This window comes from Mobula birostris, chromosome 11 (assembly GCF_030028105.1).
Source record: "Mobula birostris isolate sMobBir1 chromosome 11, sMobBir1.hap1, whole genome shotgun sequence".
NCBI lineage: Eukaryota > Metazoa > Chordata > Chondrichthyes > Myliobatiformes > Myliobatidae > Mobula > Mobula birostris.
Genome location: NC_092380.1, coordinates 55,834,467 through 55,855,741, shown reverse-complemented (window position 1 = coordinate 55,855,741; position 21,275 = coordinate 55,834,467).

Here is a 21,275-nt window from a genome sequence, read left to right as displayed (position 1 = left end):
TGCGTTCTGTTGCAAGCACTCTTGGAAGGAGAATAACCCAAATGTTTCTTCATATTCTGTGGATGTTATATAGCAAGGTATGCTTTTGGGACACCCATAATTTGAGAGCTGGTTTGAACCTATTTCTTGTGCAGGGGAATAATTGCTTTCAGTTATCCTCCATGCATTTTTAAGTTTTCCATTCCTCTACCGAATTAAATATTCTTGTTCTCTGCCTTCTAGGTTATTAGATTCATATATGTAGTCTAATTCAGGAAGCTCAGACATGTTTATATTAATACCTTTCAGCTTAATTTTTTATGTTGTGAACAATGGAAGCTTATTTCTTCATACTCTAGGAAATTCTTCTCCAGCTCCTCTGCCCATTTACCATGTGTTGAAGATCTTTGTCCAAAAATTATCACATTTATTTACTTTATCTAATTCACTTGCTTAGTAAGGTGTGTTGGCTGTACAGGTATGTTATTACCAAACACTATGAATGAATTGCAAATAGAACATGCTGAAAATACTCAGCAGGTTAGGCAGGCTCTGTGGAGAGTGAAAGAGGGCAAACGTTTCAGATCAATGATATTTTATTAAAATTGCAGAGTCAAGAGACTTATAGAATCATGCAGCACAGAAATAGCCTCTTCGGCCCATCATAATCATGCTGGCCAGAGGACTTACAGTACTGATACTAATTCCCATTTACCAGTAACACTAGAGATTCTGCAGATGCTGGAAATTCAGAGGAACAACCACAAAATGCCGGAGGAACTCAGCAGGTCAGGCAAAATGTATGTAGAGAAATAAACAGTCGATGTTTCGGGCTGAAACCCTATATCGGGACTGGAAAGGAAGGAGGCATAAGCCAGTAATGTTCTATGCCTTGGCAATTAAAATATCTGTCTGGATGCTTCTTTAAAGTTGAAAGTTTCTGCATCCCCACTACTATTTCAGGCAGCACAGTTTCAGATTCCAACCTTCTTCTGGGTTTAAAAAAGAATCCTTCCTCAATCCATCCAAACTTCTTACCCTGTATACTAAATGTATGCTTCCCTTGTTTTAGTGCATCTTTTTAGAGAGGGAAATAGAGAAGGGGAGGGAGAAAAGTCCATCTGATAGAGGAAGGTTGGATTGACAAAAGGGATGATGTTGCAAGTTATTGAAAATGAGCAAAACATGAGCACAGAGGAGGATAGTTGTGAATTATTGTGTCATTTCCAACAAGTATTGTCTGGTATAATGGGGTCACATTATAATCTGAACTTGACAAAATGTTGTTGAGCCCAGAAAGATAAAAGGCACTTAATAGTTGGATGGAGTGCAGTTGCTTAAGCCTACATTGAGTTTTATTGCAACAGTGGAGGGGCTGACGGCTTCAAAGTTAGACAGGAGCCCTAAAGTTATACAGCAAAGAAACAGGCCCTTTGGTGCCACTTACCCTTCCCAATGAAGCTGTCTACCTGAACTGATACCATTTTCCTGCATTTGACCTATATCCCTTGAAGTCGTTCCAGTTTATCTACCAGTCCTAATGTCTTTTAAACATTTTAATTGTACCACCTCTACTACTTTCCCTGGTAGCTCATTTCACATAGCCACTATCCTCCATGTGAAAATGTTGCTACTCAGGTCCCCCTCAAATTTCTCCCCTATCACCTCACATCCTCTAGTTTTAAACGCTCCTACCATGGGAAAACAGACGATGACCATCCACCTTATCTATGTCCCTCATAATTTTATAAACCTCTGTAGTGTACCTACCCAGCCTCCAACACTCTAGGGAAACAAGACACAGCCTATCCAGTCTCAACCCCTTCTGTCCGGCTTAATGACAGTGACAGGAAGTTTAAAATGGCAGGTGATTGTGGATGATCAGCCATGATCACAGTGAATGGCGGTTCTGGCTCAAAGGGCTGAATAGCCTATTCCTGCACCTATTGTCTATTGCCTATTGTGAATGAAAGCTCAAGGTGCTTGCAAAGCAGCTGCACAATTTGTCCTTGATGTCCCCAAAGCAAAGGAGACCAATAGTTAGTAGTATGACGGTATACTAGAAGGAAGTGCTAGTAAATGAAGTCTACAACCCTGAATGAAAACTTGTAAGAGGGTAGATGTTGCGAAGAGACCAGTCCTTTTGACAAGCTGAAAAGAGAGGGAAGATGTGTTTGGTTGTGATGGCTGGAGGTGCAGGAAAAAGCCTTAGATGATTCATGAATGTAAATCCTGGTAAAGGGATGGTTGAGGCTCAGGGAAATCCTAACCTGGTTCTGGGAAGGATGAATAAGAGCAGAAGTGAATGAAAAAGAAACTGTGCTGTGGTGAGGCTCAGTTAGGTACAAAGGAGGGAAATCTTTATATCAGGAAAATGGAAGTCAAATCAGGAAGTGACCTGTAAAATAGGAGATGAAATAGACTTACTGTGAGATGTAAGGTGGGATTAAATTGCTAAAGGAGCTGTGGATATCGAAGAAACTGACTGAGAATCACTAGAAATGGAGAGAAGGAAGTTAGAGGTGGACCTTGATAGGTGGAAATTGGAAATCAAAACTGATAAAATTTTCCAGGTTAAAGTGCAAGCAGCGAGCAGATCCTTCCCTTTAACTCAAAACCTTATACTGTCAATAGATCATTGAGGGAACAAATTTGTTCTTGAAATTCTAAATGAGAGAATTCTTCTTTTAGTACCACCACGCCAGAGAAATCTTCTCTGAGGACTTGTACATCTAGCAACCTCCTCCCAGTATATTTACAAAAAATAGCCTACTCCCAGTATGTACACATTCATCAGCCTCCTCCCAGAATAACTCCCTTCCAGTATACGTACACCCACCAACTACCTCCCTGGGTACATGCAGATGTGAATGCTGCTGGTAGAACTAACACTTATCCCTAATTAGGACATTAAGAGGACAGGTAAAAGCTAACTACACCAGGGGGTCTGAAGTCTCATGTTTGCCAGGCCAGGTCTGGATGGTAATTTGTCATCTCAGGAGAATATTGGACACAGACCAGGTCAGAAATCATGTAGGCTATATACGGTTACAGCAGATAATAGGGAATGAGACTGAGAGCCAACATAAACTTGATGGATTGAATGCCCTCCCTCTATGCTGCAAACAAGAATTCAGAAAGTTATTTGTCAGAATCTTGATGGATTAGTAACTTGGCCAATGTTAACTTCCCCCCACCCTTTGATTACACTGCAAGGTAGGATTAAAATTTCCTTAACTACTGTAAGAGCTAAACAAAAAATAATAGTGCTGGTATATTTTTTCTAATGATTAGTTCAAAACTGGAATCACACTGTGAGAGCATTGCCCATGATGTGACTCAAGATTGTTTTCTTTAATAGTTGGAATTTACTGTATTTAACAACTGAATAAATCTACCACAAAGAAGGAAATAACAGATATAAATATCTTGTAGATGTAGAGGCAAGAAGCAGCTAAGTTTTCTTTTGGAAAAGGCATATAAAATCCCAAAGGATTTAGCTGTTTAATGCAAAATGGCCATGAATCACTGAGCACACATAGGGATCTGCATTGAATATCATGCCCTGCAGATCCATCTACAACTGGAAGACCAAGGTCACTTTATGAACAGGAAAGGAGAACTGTGATCCTTTGGACTTTAATTAAATCGATAGGATCCATCCTGATACTGAAATTCAATGGAAATTGTTTTAAGCTTTTCACCATTCAGAGTAGTCAAATTTTCTTTAATTTTCTTTCCAAATTTTTTGCAGTTGCTTAATTGTGTGGCCTTTCACATTAAGCCTCTCCTTAATTTAAAGATGATTTGCAATAACAAATCTTGAAAATGCTATCTAAAGAGCTCCTCATTTTGGGTAAGATGATTTATCTATTTATCAGAGCTTTTGTAGACACTAAGTATTGATAAAAATGACAATAGAACAGGTCAGAATGGTGAGTCAGTATGGATATTCTAATTTGCTTTATCTTCCCTCATTCCTGGGCACGAGTCTTGGGAGCCTTGAAACTTGGGAGGGACTTGGGAGTCATTGTGCAGAACACCCTGAAGGTTAACTTGCAGGTTGAGTCGGTGGTGAGGAAGGCAAATGCCATGTTAGCGTTCAGTTCAAGAGGTCTAGAATACAAAAGCTGAGCATTCAATTGAAGAAGTCTAGAATACTAAGTGCTTCTTTATAAAGCACTGGTGACGACTCACCTTGAGTATTGTGAGTAGTTTTGGGCCCCTCATCTTAGAAAAGATGTGCTAGCATTGGAGAGGGTCCAGAGGATGTTCACAAGGATGATTCCAGGAATGAAAGGGTTATCATTCGAGGAATGTTTGATGGCTCTGGGTCTGTACTTGCCGGAATTCAGAAAGATGAGGGGAGATCTCATTGAAACCTTTCGAATGTTGAAAGACCTAGACAGAGTAGATGTGGTAAGGATGTTTCCCATGGTGGGAGAGTCTAGGACAAGAGGGCATAGCCTCAGGATAGAAGGGCACAATTTCAAAACAGAGATGTCGAGAAATTTCTTTAGCCAGAGGGTGGTAAATTTGTAGAATTTGTTGCCATGTGCAGTTGTGGAGGCTAGGTGTACTTAAGGCAGAGATTGATAGGTTCTTGATTGAACATGGCATCAAAGGTTACGGGGAGAAGGCCAGGAACTGGGGTTGAGGAGGAAACAGAAGAAAGGATCAGCCATGATTGAATGGCGGAGCAGACTTGATGGGCCAGATAGCCTAATTCTGCTCCTATGTCTTATGGTCTTATGAGTCACATATCAGTCCATGGCCTCCACTACTGCTGCAAAGAAGCCACACTTAGTTGGAGGATCAACACTTTATATTACGTCTGGGTAGCCTCCAACCTGATGACATAAACATCGATCTTCCAGTAATGGCCCTCCCCCCCTTCATCAGTCCCCATTCCCACTCTCACCTTATCTCCTTACCTGCCCATCACCTCCTTCTGGTGTTTCTCCCCCTTCCCTTTCTTCCATGGCCTTCTGTCCTTTTTTTTATCAGATTCTCCCTTTTCCTGCTCTCTATCTCTTTCACCAATCCACTTCCCAGCTCTTTACTTCACTGATCCCCCCCTCCCGATTTCACCTATCACCTCTTACCTTGTATTTCTTCCTCCCCTCCCCCACCGTCTTATTCTGACTTCATCTTTTTCTCCAGTCCTGGTGAAGGGTCTCAGCCTAAGGTATCAACTGTTTACTCTAGATGCTGCCTAGCTTGCTGAGTTCCTCCAGCATTTTGTGTGTGTTGCTGCGCTTCATGACTTGCATTGGTTCCCCATCTGGATTTTAGAGTTGTCATCTTCATTTCAAATCTCTCCATGGTTTTCTCTGTATCTCTAACTTACGGCAGTGCCACTACCTTCCAGGTTGTCTGCTCTTCCTCCATCCTCTCATCTTGTATATTCCTCATTTTTGCTCCCTTCCACTCATAGATGTGCTTTATGTTACCCAGGTCCTATGCTCTGGTAATCTTTCTAAATATCTTACGGTTTCTACATTTCTCTCAATTTTAAAATCCCATTAATCAAGTTTTCCCTCGCCTGTCCTCATATCTTTTGATGTGAAACACCATGAGGTTTCTTTACTGTTAATGTTTCCTTATTGTTGCAGTGAACATCAAAGGAAATGGTGACTCTGGACATTATTTGCTTAGTTTGACCTTCCTTAGCTTTATTCCGATGTTTCCAGGCATAATGATGGTTAGGTGTGAAAGGAAGATGGAGTTAGGACAGGGCATGATTATGTGTGGAAGAAGGGGGAAGGAGCCCTTATATCTCACACACTGGAGAAAGCCCAGAAGTCACAGAACAATATAAAGGGGACAGATATACACCATACAGCCTTCCTTTTTCTTTACAAATGGAAATTAAGAAATTCTAAACCTGTTGGGTGGAAATATTGGAGTTTTAATTTATTATTGCTTTTGTCTATAGGATAATTCCTCCTCTGGCAGATTTTGGTATAGGAAACAAACTGAGAAATGTTTTCCTAGAGAACAACATCACCATCTTTTGATTAAAACTAGTACTACCACAGAAGTAAATTTATTTTGTGCTTTGAACTCTGACTAAATGCAATAATTTTTATTAATTATATTATTTATTTTTTCATACTATAGAAAATCTTTTAATGCTCCATTCCGGTGTAGACTTCTGAAAAATAAATGCTCCATTGACTGCATGCTAGTTCTTTGTGTGAACGCCTGCAATTCAGTTTTTTTTTGTTTTTTACCTCATTATTTTTCAGGTTACCTTTGACTTTGCTTACACCACTATTTCAGACAGTGCATTGTACTTACACCATCAAATAGCCCATTTGAGAAGTGAAAATTCAGATGCTCTTTGCTCAGATTTGATAGATTGTGATTGATAAATTAGTTTGTATAATGTAGTAGAAATGTACATTTTTTTTAAATTACACAAAAATCATTCACCATTTTGGAGACAATACCAGGTCACATGGGAGATGCAAAAATGAAGAAATAAACATGAGTAGTATTTTACTCATAAATTTTTGTTTATATTATATGATGCACTGAAGTCCTCCCATCCTTCGGCCTGAAACAACACAGAATAATGTGTAAAGTCTCCCTTCATCATTTTGAAAATCTCAATCTTAACTCCTCTGTGGAAGAAATTATCCTTGACTCATTAAAATAAGTCATCAACCTCAAAGTTTTTCTATTCACAAATGTTCCTTGCCCTCTTAGGTTTCCTACCTTTCTTCTGCTTTTACTTTCAGTTTCCATAACCTGTAACATCTGATCTTATCCTATAGCCCACCATGTTCACTTTAAAACTTACTCTGTCTGTTTGACATAGGATTATATTTTTGGTGTAGAAATGGGTCAGTTGGCCCAACTAATCCCAATCTCCATTTCCTGATCTGAACCCATTAGTGCTGTCTGTTGCTCTAGCAGACATTTATATCTGCATTCACCTTGTTACCTCAACATCCTTTTATCAATTTGCGACAAGAAATACAAACAGCTTACCTAAGATTCAATATACGTTTAGAATGACATCCCTATTTCCCTAGGATCTTAGAACCTTTGCCCTGTGCAGACAGTGTAACAGAAATGTGGTGTATCTTAGCCTTGAGAACCTGAGTGTTCTTGTCAATATTTTACATACCAGATCCACATTTATCTCCTTAGTGACTTTCTTGCAATGTGAACCCTCAAACATTTATCAGTGGTAAATTCTGGATATCTGTCACTTACATCCAATAACTTTGCACTGGATGTGTCCTAGGGGTTAATTTTTCACTTCTAGGTTGGTTAGTAACACTCTAATCTTAAATTAAAAGAGTGTGCAAACAAATCTTAATACTGAGACTTATGCATAAAAATCAATCCTAATGCTCCAGTGCAGTACCAAAGGTGCCTTACGCTACCAGAAGTGTCATCTTTTAGATGTAACCTGAAGCAGAATCCTCTAATCTTATGTGAGCATAAATAATCATTTGGCACTACATCAAAGTGTTCTCTCGTGTCCAATTACAATTATTAGTTATATTCTTGAAATTAAATTCTTCTGCATTTCTCATTAATGAGCCTCTTTTTACTTACCTGCTCTGACTGTAGTCTTTCAATAAAGTTCCATTATATTCACTATAAAATTTCCTCTTGTTTTCTCTGCGCTACATCCTGTAACATTCTTTATGTGAAACTTGAAATCCCAGATATACACTGTTAGGTGGTATTCTAACTTCTGCTGCATTCTATATACCAATACAGGTGATCTTGAAGCAGTCCTATAACAAAGGCTTGTGTGTTTGTAGAGTGTCCGCAGTAGTAAATCCTTGTGAGTTCACTCTGCTAATCCTGATGTAGTCTCTATATTTGTTTCCTTGATAGCTATACTCAATAGCTTATATTCAATATATTCAATAGTGAGTTATACTCAACAAATTATGTTAATCCTCTCCGCGCCTTGTGACACATCAGGCAGTCACTTTGTTGTTTCTTTAGTATTTGGTCTGTTTTTTTACGACGCTGAGTTGCTAACTCAACCCAGCACAGATGGAAAGCATTTGCTTTGAAGTCCGATGCTACTACACCACCCAGCATTCAATATATTAAATAGTGATATATTCTCAAGGCTATGTATTGTTATGTTCTCTACATTAAATCCTGTTCCATTCTCTATACTAGTTCTTATATAAGTTTCCTAAACGTTCTTAGAAAAAGATTTCTGTCACTTTCTCTGTTCCTCATCTGCTGCTTTTCTCTTCAAGTTGAAGCAATTAATTTTAATAATATTATAAAATGCTTCAGTTAGCTAGTTGTTTATGTCAGAATTTATTGCAGGTAATTATCTGACCTTGTACATGTAAAAATAAAGAGCAGTGATATTTCAATGCTGTCCCTTAGATTTCATACAAGCAAGTTTCAATCTGCAGGATGAACACAGAAATTCTAAGTTGTCTTATTGCACTTTATTTCCAGCATGAGCCTATTTATCACCTGAGAATTCAGCAGTCATTTCCTCAGAATGGCGGGCTCGATGCACTGAGGATACAGTGAAACTGCTTTTCTTATCTTGTAAAGGGAGGCTGGTCTCCTGGCTGAGTTCTTGGACACGGTCACATATATCACAAATTTTACGGAAGATATCCTCGGTATCAGATTTTTTTAAACTTGTTTCAGAACAGGTGGGGCAGGGTGGAAGGAGAGAGCAGAAATTCAAGATTAGTGGCAGCTTGGTATTGTTTGATCACTGAAAATGTTTTTAATCATATATAGTGATATATTGACGAATATACTGGAAATATGCTGAAACTAAAATGGTCATATATGGGGGCAAGGTGCTTCGACTCAGCTCTCATCCTCTTGATTAAGGTGTTTCATATGATCCAAAAAATAATTGAGGAGTTGGAAAGAAATATTTCCTCCCGTGGAGAAATACAGAACCTGCAACCACACAGCAACTGGTCTATTCAGGAACAATAGATCAATATATCTACGGAGAGCAAGTGAGTTCTTCCGAATATCCTGGATAAAAATTTGCCATTATTTAACATCATAGGCAACTCATTTGATCACAAATCTTACACTAATGTGCAGCTTTTCCCCCAAAAATATAAAACTAGAAGATTGAGTTTAATAGATTATTGTATGTCAAATTGGGGCTGCTAAACAGAGTTACGTTAGTACAGATGAACCACAGTCTAACTGGAGAACTTTTAAGAACTGAGCAATGTTTGCCCTTCATCGTTTCTGTTTCTTGTCCTTTCTCTACCAAGTCAATATCCAGTTGGCTTGAGGTGCTCTCTAAATTTCCTCCTCTTGGCTTAATTTTGCTATCACACATCCCTTCCTTCCTCTCAACAAAGCTTCAGTGAAGCAAACTCAACACACAATCCTTATGTTTTAACCCCTTTGTGGACCAGCTATGGGTGCTGCACTGTTTCTGGGTGGCAAACCATAATGTCCAAACAACACTCAAGTGCCAACAGAAGCTTTGGGCGCAAAACATGCTTCACCTTGTACACTGCTATTGTTTGGTACCGAGACCCACATTTGCATTCCTCCAGAAGCCAAGCTTGATTATTGTCAGTCAGCATTGATTCCCTCTGCACTTATACTGCAGATGGAGGACCAGCTGTATAAATGACAGTGGAAGAGTTTGAGTAAAGTTCCAACAGATTGAGGGACGGTAGATAAAACCATCTGATCATTTAGAAACTACAACATAACTCTAAACGGCACTCTTGACAATGAGGAGAACTCACTGCTCAATTCACATAATTTGGAATGGTACATCAAATTAAACTGCTGGCTTCACAGTTCCAGAACTTTCAATCATGACCTCTGATACAGTCTGTGTGAAGTTTGCACTTTTGCCGCTATGACTCCCTGGGTTTCTTCTGGGTGCTCCAGTCTCCTCCCATATCTCACAGCCAAGTGTGTTGGTAGGTCCTTGTGAGTAGAAGAATCAGGGGGGAGTTGATGGGTTATTTGTGGAAATAAAATAGAATTAGGTAAATAGATTAGATTAGATTCAACTTTATTGTCATTGTGCCGTGTACATATACAAAGCCAATGAAATGCAGTTAGCATCCAACTAGAAATGCAAAGAACAGTGTTATTTACAAAATAACTGTGAATAAAAAGTAAGTGCTGCAGCACAGAAATATAAAAGTACTGAGACAGTACAATATGGGTGCAATACTGCTTAGGGCTGTGATGTGAGGTTCAACAGCGTCACAGCCTCAGCGAAGAAGCTCTTCCTGTGCTTGCTGGTGTGGGAGCAGAGGCTCCTGAAGTGCCTACTGGATGGGAGGAGAGTAAAAAGTCCATGGTTAGGATGAGATGCATTCTTGATACTGCATTTTGCCCTGCCCAGGCAGCGTTTATGGCAGATGTTTTCAATGGTAGGCAATTGGGTGCCGATAATCCGCTGGGCAGTTTTCATTACATGTTGGAGTGCTTTGTGGTCCGATACAGGACAATTGCCATACCACACTGAGATGCAGTTGGTGAGTATGCTCTCAATGGTACAGTGGTAAAAGTCCGTCAGTATCTTGGGACAGAGGTGAGCTTTCTTGATGCTCTGCAGGAAATAAAGGCGCTGTTGTGCCTTTTTGATCAGGATGGAGGAGTTCAGGGACCACGTGAGATCCTCAGAAATGTGGACACCAAGGAATTTGAAGCTTGATGCACGCTCCACTACAGCTCCGTTGATATAGGTGGGGACATGAGTGCGGCTCCTAGCATGCCTGAAGTCCACAATGACCTCCTTGGTCTTCTGGGTGTTAAGGGCCAGATTGTCGTCGGCACACCACGCGGCCAGGTGCTGGACCTTGTCCCTGTAGGCAGTCTCGTCATCCCCTCTGATCAGGCCAACCACCGTGGTGTCGTCTGCAAACTTGATTATGGAGTTAGAACCATGTACAGGAATAAAGTCATAGGTGAAAAGGGAGTACAGAAGAGGGCTCAGCACACAGCCTTGAGGCACACCAGTGTTCAGGGTGAGAGAGGAGGAGGAGAGGTTGTCTAACTTAACTTATTGGGGTCTGATTGTTAACATGATTGACAAACATGTACCTGATAGATACATGATTGTCAATATGAACTCAGTGGGCCAAATAGCCTATCTCTACACTGTATGAATCCAGGACTGATTACTCACAAACCTAATAGTTCTCAATACTTTAGTTTGATCTGGTTCATGTGTAAGTGAAGTTGACATGTAAGAAGGCAAAGGGTTGGATTTGCTTTGTTGGTAAGAAATGAAATCAAATCATTAGAAAGAGGTGACATAGGGTTGGAAGGTGCTGAATCATTTTGGATAGAGCTAAGGAACTGCAAGGGTAGAAGGGAGCTGTATACAGACTCCAAACAGTAGTAAATATGTGGTCTACAAATTACAATGGGAGATAGAAAATGCATGCAAAAAGGGCAATGTTACAATAGTCATGGGGGATTTCAAAATGCAGATTGATTGGGAAAATCGGCTTGATGCTGGATTCCAAAAGGGGGAATTTTTGGAATACTTATGAGATGGCTTTGTAGAGCAGCTTGTGGTTAAGAACACAAGGGGATCAGCTATTCTGGATTGGGCGTTGTGCAATGAACTGGGATTAGAGAGTTTAAGGTAAAATAACCCTAAGGGGAAAGTGATCATAATATGATCAAATTCACCCTGAATTTTGAGAATGAGAAGCTAAGGTCAGATGTATCAGTATTATAGTGGAGTAAAGGAAATTACAGAAGCATGTGGGAGGAGTTGGCCAGAATTGATTGGAAAAGAACACTGGCAAGGATGACGGCAGAGCAGCAATGGCTGGAGTTTCTGGCAGCAATTCAGAAGGTGCAGGATATATATGTCACAAAGAGGAAGAAGTATTCTAAAGGCAAGGTGATACAACCATGGCTAACAAGAGAAGTTAAAGCCAACATAAAAGCCAAAGAGAGAGCATATAGTAGAGCAAAAAAGGATTCTTCTAGGGTGCACCACAACCTGGAATGGAAGTTGTCCTGCCCAAGACCGGAAGAAGCTGCAGAAGATTATGAACACAGTCCAGCATATCACACAAACTAATCGTCTGTCCTTAGATTCACTTTACACTGCACGCTATCGGAGCAGTGCTGCCAGGATAATCAAGGACATGACCCACCCAGCCAACACACTTTTCGTCCCTCTTCCCTCCCGGAGAAGGCTCAGGAGCTCGAAGACTCGTACGGCCAGATTTGGGAACGGCTTCTTTCCAACTGTGATAAGACTGCTGAACGGATCTGACCCAGATCTGGGCCGTACCCTCCAAATATCTCGGTTTTTATGCACTATATGCTTTCCCTTTTCTATTTATGATTTATAATTTAAATTTCTATTGTATTTACTATTGTTTTGTACTCCAGGGAGCGCAAAGCGCAGAATCAAATATCGCTGTGGTGATTGTACGTTCTAGAATCAATTGCTTGGTGACAATAAAATAAATAACGTAAATAAAGTAAAATAAAGTAAAGTAAAAACTAGTAGGAAGTTAGGGGATTAAAAGCTGCAATATTTTGGTCTCAAGCTGGTAACATGTCCTGTCATGGCTAAATAGCCAAGAAGAACTAAATGTATATCTGACCTAATCCTTCTCGAGAGCACATCACAGCAGCAAGATATGAAAGGGCAAATTGTAATTGAACAGAATTTCTAATCCCCTTTCACTTATTCTCCTTGCAGCATGGTGATACCAAGATTATGAGAGGCCTAATACTATAAAATAAATGAATTAAATGTATAGTTGCTTTTCTTTTAGGCCTAGTTATTTCTGTGATTTATCCTATATTCCCGAATTCTGGTTTATTCATCCACAAGAGGATGCAATAGTACAGTGATAGGACAATAAAATATAGGAGCAGAATTAAGCCATTTGGCCCATCAAGTCTGTTCTGTGATTCGATCACAGCCGACTTATTTCCCCCTTGACCACATTTTCCTGCTATCTCCCCATAACCTTTGACACCCTTACTAATCAAGAACCTATCAACCTTGTAAAATAAGAAGTGTTGTAGCTGTACTTTCAACAAAGGAGGGTGAGAGGAAACAAAATCAATTTTTCTTAGGGCAGTAAACAGCTGCTATGAAACAACTTAAGTTTCTGTAGACTGCATTAACATTTAGGATAATGATCAATTAGCTGACCACACATCACTGTGCATACCTTTCAGATGATTGCTCATAGAACAGATGCTTCTGCAACTGCATTATCTCATCTCTGAGAAGGCGAATTTCAGACTCCATGGTGCAGCATCGAAAATGTTCCTGGTGCAGCTGGTGACGTAGGTCCTAAGGGTGATCACAGAATCATAGAATGGTTATTGCGTGGAAGGAGACAATTTGCCTCATGGTGTCCTTGCCAGCTATCTACCAAAGCAATTCTCCGCAAACTCTCCTCCATGGTCTTGCACCGTTTTTGTTTATTGTGCTGTATTCATGTACCTTCTGGAGGCCATTGGGTATTATTATTGTATTGTATTTTATTCATGTACCTCTTGGAGGCCATTGTGGAACCACCAAACCTGCAGGCAGTGCATTCCAAATTTACACCATACTCTACACAAGAAGGTGTTTCCTCATATCAGTCTTTCCCTCCCTTTTATTTTTATACCTGTAATCTTTAACTCCTCAGCAAAGTGAAAATCTTGCCATTATCTACTCAGATCCCTCATCATTTAATATACTGTAGTTTTATAAAACTTCCATTTAGCTTTCTCTAAAGAAAACAATTCAAGTAGACAATATATCCAGTAATTATACTTCCAGGAGGCCATCTCTCAGATGTTTTCTTGAATCTCTCTAATGCCTTCACGTTCTTCCTACATGTGGTGTCGAAAATTGAACACAGAATTCTGGTTGTGATCACACCAGTGTCATAAAAAGGTTTAGAAAGTTTTCCATTTAAAATACTTCATGCCTTTATTGATAAAGGCCAAGAAATATGTACAAAGTATTTTTTACTAATTTCTTTCCCAATCTTTCCTGCCCTTTCAAAGAAGTAGGCATTCATAGGTCTGAGCTCTTCTGCTTCGGCACCTGTTTTATATTATCCTTTATTCTTACTGTAGGGCAAAAGAGATTACTGAAAACTAAAATATTAAGGGAAACAGGATAAATTATTGCTTCACATTGTGTCTGGTTGTTCAGCTGGGTGGAGCTCTTGCACGTTTAGACACACTCAAAATCAGCTTGAAGGAAGCATGTTCTGTGAAGGATTTTGCTCCATTGATTACTACCCTGTTTTTAAATAATGAAACTTACTCTTAATACGTTCTATGTTTCTTTTTAAATAATGAGAAAGAAAAGTGGAAAATAAAATATTTTTAACATGGCTTTTTTTGCAAAGCAGAAAGATAGAATGAAATAGGTTAAGATTTGGTGCAGAGAGGCAGGATAGGATGCATCAGAGGTAACAGTAATAAGGAATACATAGAAGGGCAACATCCTGTTATCACTAGCTGTTTCAATATGTTCAACAGCAGAACATTTGAAGATAACAGTGCCAGTGGCAAATCAAAGTAAGTGCTTCCTGGGTGATTTATTTCATTGCACTTGGTTTTAACTTTAGCCATACAACTTTATAAATGCCAGTGATATCTCATTCACATCAGCTTAATGCATACTTCCATATACATTTTTATTGCTGTCTTTTGCAAAAATGTAAGCAAAAAATGAGAAGGTTCTTCAGTATTTTGAGTCATGTCCAAACCTATCTGGATGACACTTTGATTATAAGCACCATCCTGCCGGTAGAATATACTTGCCTTTGATTTAAAGAGGGTACAGATTCAACAAAATGAAGCAGAGCAACAGAGAAAGATAATGCATGACGTATAACTGGCTTTCCACTGGGTGAATTGATCAAAGAGATTAAAATGACAGAGGCATTTGATGGAGTTGGAATCAAAGGAGAAATTATGAGTAGGGAGAAACCATGTTCAATTCCATAATTGAACTGTACAGGAGGGAAACCAGAAAGCACTTCTTTAACCAGAGGTTAGTGGAAATCAGCTCCAGTGCTGGGACTTTGAGGCTTCCAGATCAGGACTGATAGAGTTTGTCTGGTGAAAGATATAAGAGTCATGAAGCAAGGGTAGATAGATAAATGTATACTGCAGGTCATACTGAACGGTGGGGCAGATCCAAGGGGCTGAATTGCCTCCCATTCTGGTTCCCCTCCTGTTCCCACCTCAACTTTTTGCCTCCAGCTCTTCACTTCCTTGTATGTACTGTCCTCCATGCGGTGAATTTCCTCCGCTATCGAGGATGTTGACTTCTTCAGAACCTGTTGCACAGCCTCAGCACTGAAGCAGCATTCAACGACACTGGTAAGGTAAGAGAGAGTAGAGCAAATGTAAATAAGAACTGCTTGGAAGGTATGCTGTCTATCCAATAGCTCAGAAAAAAAATAATAAAATTAATAATGATATAAAAATAATTAATTTCAGCATCTCACTGATATACACAGTTGCATCCATATGCACACAGTCCTGATAAAATGTAGGGATTCCACCATCACCTCTTCCTCAACCACTCTTCTCATCGCTCCTCATGGATTGCCACTGTTGGATTTGGTCCTATTATTGTATACTATTATAAGGATATGAACAGTGAGACTAAAGAATAGGTGCTAAACCACTTCAGAGGGTAAAATAAAGTCAGTTAAAAATATATTTATTATCGAAGTCTGTATATGTTAACATGTACTACCCTGAAATACATTTTCTTGCATGCATTTACAGGAAAAATAAGGAAGTACAATAGAATTTATGAAAACTACACATAAACAAAGACTGACAAGCTACTAATGTGCAAAAGAGGGCAAACTGCACAAATAAAAATAATACTTAGAACATGAGTTGTAAAGAGTCCTTAAAAGTGAGTTTGTTGGTTGTTGAATCAGTTCAGAGTTGTGGTGAGTGAAGTTATCCGCGCCGGTTCAGAAACCTGATAGTTGTAGGGTAATAATTGCTCCTGAAGCTGGTGCTGCGGTACATAAGGCTCCTGTACCTCCTGTCAGATGGTAGTGATGAGAAGAGAACATAGCCTGGGTGTGGAGGTCCTTGATGGATGCTGCTCTCTTGTGGAGCACTTATGTAAATATAGTCAATGGTGGAGAGAGCCTTGCCTATGATAGGCTGGGCTGAATCCACCACTTTCTGTAGTCTCATCCATTCCTCGGAATGGCTGTTTCCATACCAGCCATGATGCAACCACTTAGGATGCTTTCCAATGTGCGTCTATAGACATTTATCACAGCTTTTGGAAAGTCTATGCAAACTTCGAAGAAAGTAGAGGCATCATTGTGTCTTCTTTGTGATGGCACTTACATGTTGATCCCAGGGTAGATCCTGTCATATGTTTATGACAAAGAATTTAAAGCTATTGACCCTCTCCACCTCCAACCTGTAATGAAGAATGGACCTCGAGCCTCCTTGTCCTGTAGTTAATAATCATCTCTTTGGATTTTTTGACATTGAGTGAGAGGTTGCTATTGTGGCACCACTCAACTAGATTTTTAATCTCCCTCCTTTATTATGATTCATAACTGTCTTTGACTCAGCCAACAACAGTGGTATCATTGACAAACAAGTACAGCATTGGAGCTGTACTTAGCCACATAATCATAGGTATAAAGTGAGTAAAGCAAGGGGCTGAACACACAGCCTTGTGGTATAACTGTGCTAATGGCGAGCATTGAGGAGATGTTGTTGCCAATCCATACTAACTCTGGCCTGCCAGTGAGTAAACTGAGGATCCAGTTGCACAAGGAAGTATCACCTCCACCTACCTGCAGGAAAGATGTAAATAAGATTGAAAGAGTGCCGAGAAAATTTACAAGGATGTTGCTGGGACTTAAGGACCTGTCTTCCAGGGAAAGATTGAATAGGTTAGGACTTTACTCCCTAGTATGTACAGTAGAAGATTGAGACACAATTTGATAGAGATATACAAAATTATGAGGAGGTATAGATAGGGTAAATGCAAATAGGCTTTTTCCACTGAGGTTCGGTGAGACTACAACTGGAAGTCATGGGTTAAGGTCAAAGGAGAAATATTTAAGGGGAAAATGAAGGGGACCTTTTTCAATCAGAAGGTAGTGAGCGTGGAATAAGCTCCCAGGGCAATGTGGTCAGAAGGTCAATTTCAACACTTAAGAGAAATTTGGATAGGTACATGGATGGGAGGGAAATAGAGGGCTATAGTCCAGGTGCAGCTCCATGGGACTAGACAGAATCACAGTCCGGCACAGACTAGGTGGGCCAAATAGCCTGTTTCTGTGAGGTAATGTCCTATGACTCTATTCTGCAGCCCTTTCTATGACACTAGAGATTTGAGGTGCATGTGACTGGGCATTCAGACCGTAGCAGACTGATAGGCTTGAATACCTTTTACACTCGGTTTGATGGCACAGAATGATATGCCAACAAGGAAGACCCCCCCTCCCACCCCTTCCCCTGAGGAACAGGCACTCTGTCTGGTCACAGCCGATGTGAGGAAGACTCTGAGCAGGGTCAATACATGTAAAACTGCTGGGTCTGATTAAGCACTTGGTCGGGTTCTGAGGGATTATGCAGCTCAGTTAACAGACATTTTCAACATCTCTTTGGATTAGTCCACTGTGACTACCATCATCCTGGTGCCCAAGAGGACAACAGAAAACTGCCTCAACAACTACTGTCCAGTGGTGCTGACTTCAACAATAATGAAGTGCTTTGAGTGGCTGCTTATCAATTGAATTAAATCCCATCTTCTTGCTACATTGCAGTTTGCTTATCACTCAAATCGGTCCACTGATGATGCCATAACCTCTGCATTCCACTCTGTCCGGTCCCACTTTGAAAATGGTGCCTCACATGCCAGGATGCTGTTTACTGACTTCAGCTCAGTGTTTAACATAATCATCTCTCTAAAGCTGGTGAGTAAACTGCGTTAGTTGGGTCTCAACACCTCTCTCTATCTGGATCCTGGACTTCTTGACAGAAAGACCACAGTCAGTCTGTGTTGGCAGAAACATCTCCAGCTCCATCACACTGACCAGCAGTGCTCCCCAACCTGCTGCTGTTCATTCTGCTGATGCATGTCTGCATTGCTACATCCAGTTCAAACTGAATCATCCAGTTCACTGATGGCACAACAGTAGCTGGCTTCATCAATGATGATGACAAGATGGCGTACAGAGAGGAGGTAGGGCGGCTGGTAGAATGGTGCGGGCACAACAGCTTGAGTCTTAACATGGACAAGACCAAAGGGATAAATGTGGATTTTAAGAAGGTGAAGGCTAACCATTCCTCACTGCACATAAACATCTCTTCATGGATAGTGCAAGGAGTGCCAACCAAGTTTCTGGGAGTGCATATAATGGATGTTCTCACCTGATCCCTCAATACCACCTCTTTAATCAAGAAAACACAGCAGCATCTCCACTTCTGGAGGAGATTGAGGCAAGTGAGGCTCCCTGGCCCACCCCAATTCTAACCAATTTTTACAGGAGCACCATTGATAGTGTCCTGACCAGCTGCATCTCTGTCTGGTACAGGAATTGCAAGGCATCTGACCACAAGTTCTTACAAAGGATAGTGAGGACTGCTGGGAGGATCATCAGGGTCTTTCTTCCACCCATCAGAGATATTTAGCAGGAGTACCGTGTACGCAAGGCCTTTAACATTGTCAATGATCCCTCCCATCCATCCAACAATCTCTTTGGCTCCCTACCATCAGGCAACAGGTTCCATAGCATTAGGACAAGAACTGTTAGGATGGGAAACAGCTTCTTCCCCCAGGCTGTTTGACTACCAAACTCCCTGCCACCACCCAAGTCTCACCTTGCATGAAGCACCCGTAGCATTATACTGTTTACTTATTAACTTGTGTCATAAATGCACCTTATTATTCGTTAATTTACTAGTGTTAGTATTACTTTATGCCTTATGTGTGTGAGTTATGCAGAATATACTGTGTTGTGCACCTTGGTCTGTAGGAATTTTGTTTCGGTTGGCGGTATACAGTACATAGATACAGTTAATTGACGTAAACTGAACTTAAACTTGAACTTGATATGGTCACAGCTCTTCAGCATCTTAAATATTTCAATCCAGTTCTCTCTCACTCTTCTAAACTTGAAAGATACCAGTTTAGCCTGTCCAACCCTTCCTCAGAAGACAATGCGTCTATTCCAGAAATTAATCTAATGAACTTTTCCAATGCATTAAAACAGAATTAAAACGTAAGAAATGGAATCAGGCAACTGGCCAAAAGAGTTTACTCCACCATTCAATAAGGTCATGGCTGATCCAATCTTAGCCTCAATGCCACTTCCCCCTTTCTCTATTCAGTGTCGCTCTTGTTGTTCAAATTCCTGACAATCTCTGCCTCCACAACTCTAAGAAACTACCCTTAATCCTGAGGATGTCTTTGCCAAATTGATTTGACCAATTTAAAACAACTAAAATGGCCTTTGATCACTTGAGTACCTTTCTCACAAATCCCAATTGTTTCCTGATTTATTGACACATTTAAACAGGACCAAAATAGTACTTAGATTTTTAGATTACCCTACAGTACTGAAATATATTGTAATCTTTCAACTTTAATATTCAATTCCCCATAGCAACAACTTTCTGTCGGCTCTCCTACATACTAGTTTTCTAATAATTATGCACCAGGACACCTAGGTTCCTTTTCATCTCAGAACTCTGAACCTCTCAAAATTTGATAAGATGATTTTTATTTTTCCTGCCAAAATAAACAATCTTATATTTTTCCACATTATAATCTTTGCTCATTCACTTAACTATAGACATTCCTTTGTGACGTCCTGTGCCCTCTTCAAGTATTTTTGAGTCTCAAATTATCCCAAAGGCTCACCAATTATTACATTTTGGAAACCATAAGAAGACCCAACTCTACATCTTTTCTGTTTCCTATTTGTCTTCTCTGTCTTCTGTTTAACAACCAAACTCCCATTCCTGCTAAACTGCCTCTCTGGGCTTCTGTGTGCTCCCCAGCATAGACTCAACGTTCTCAATTCTATCCGAAAAATTCCTTTCTCACTTTGTGCAGTTCTGTGTCAGCCGTTCCCAGGAGTTACTGAGGATGTCAAATTTCTTTAAGGAAACAAGGCTCTGGAAAACGTAGATCACTTCCCATATCTCAGAACTACCTCTCAGTAAAGGCAGACAGATATTGATGATGGAATTCACCACTGCTTCAGTGTACAAAACCGCTTTTGATCAATTGAAGGAAACTATGTTGGAAAATCTAGATTTCAGGCATGGCAAAAGACTCAGATCCAAGGGATAGCTATGATCTCTATCCTCGTGTGTACTTCTGTGACCTCAGAACTGTTAGAAACCACTTTTTAAATACCCTTTATAAGATATTAGATGAATTAATGTTAGACTAAAATTGTAGTTAAATCATAATTTCTACTTCTTGACAAACTCATGTATTTCCCATCGTATGTGGTGGTTCATCTCCATTTACTGGCAGAAAGCAGTTAACCATACCTTTTCATTTACCATTGGCTAAGTGTTAGTACATTATCCACGTGTTGTAATTGTGCGACCATTGATGGGTTTATTTTTATCAAAGGAATTTTCTGTAATCTGGATTACTAAAGGTGATAGAGTTTTCAGCGGTGCCATCTTTTCTTTTTCTTTTTATCTTTACCTTCTTTGCTTTTCATTGAATCGATGCTTTGTTTCTCAACTCTTCACCTAGTTTGCTTTTATTTGTATGTTTGTTTAAACTTCGAAATAAACGATCATTGAGAATTAAAACTCCTCACCACTCTTTACCCCCTGAAGAACCCTAAGGATCAGAAAGTAACAGAGATCTAACAGGACACTGGAGCATTACCTGCTACTCTGCCCTAGAAAACTCCTCTGAATTCACTGGAAAGATAATGGAACTAATGTCAATGTTCTCCAATATTGTGAACCCAGTTATATTCAGTAAGATAGGTTGCAGAGACTTAGCATTTGCAAGATGGCATTAGACTTCAGAACAGAGAAAATGATTCAAAGCTTTAAGAAATTCTTTGTTGATGGTAATAACAGCAGAACAATTACAAAAGGTATTTTGACTTTGAATCCTGTGAGAACCTCTCTATCCCCACAAAACTCAAACTAGGAATAAAAGCATCATGAAAATATTGTTTTACGTACTGCATTTTCATTGCAAATAAATCTACAAATATAAGATATGCATAGTACTGTACACTTCCTTTCAAATTTTTGAAGAAGGTACACATAACAACCCCACACATGATTATCATTGATGTGTGTTAATT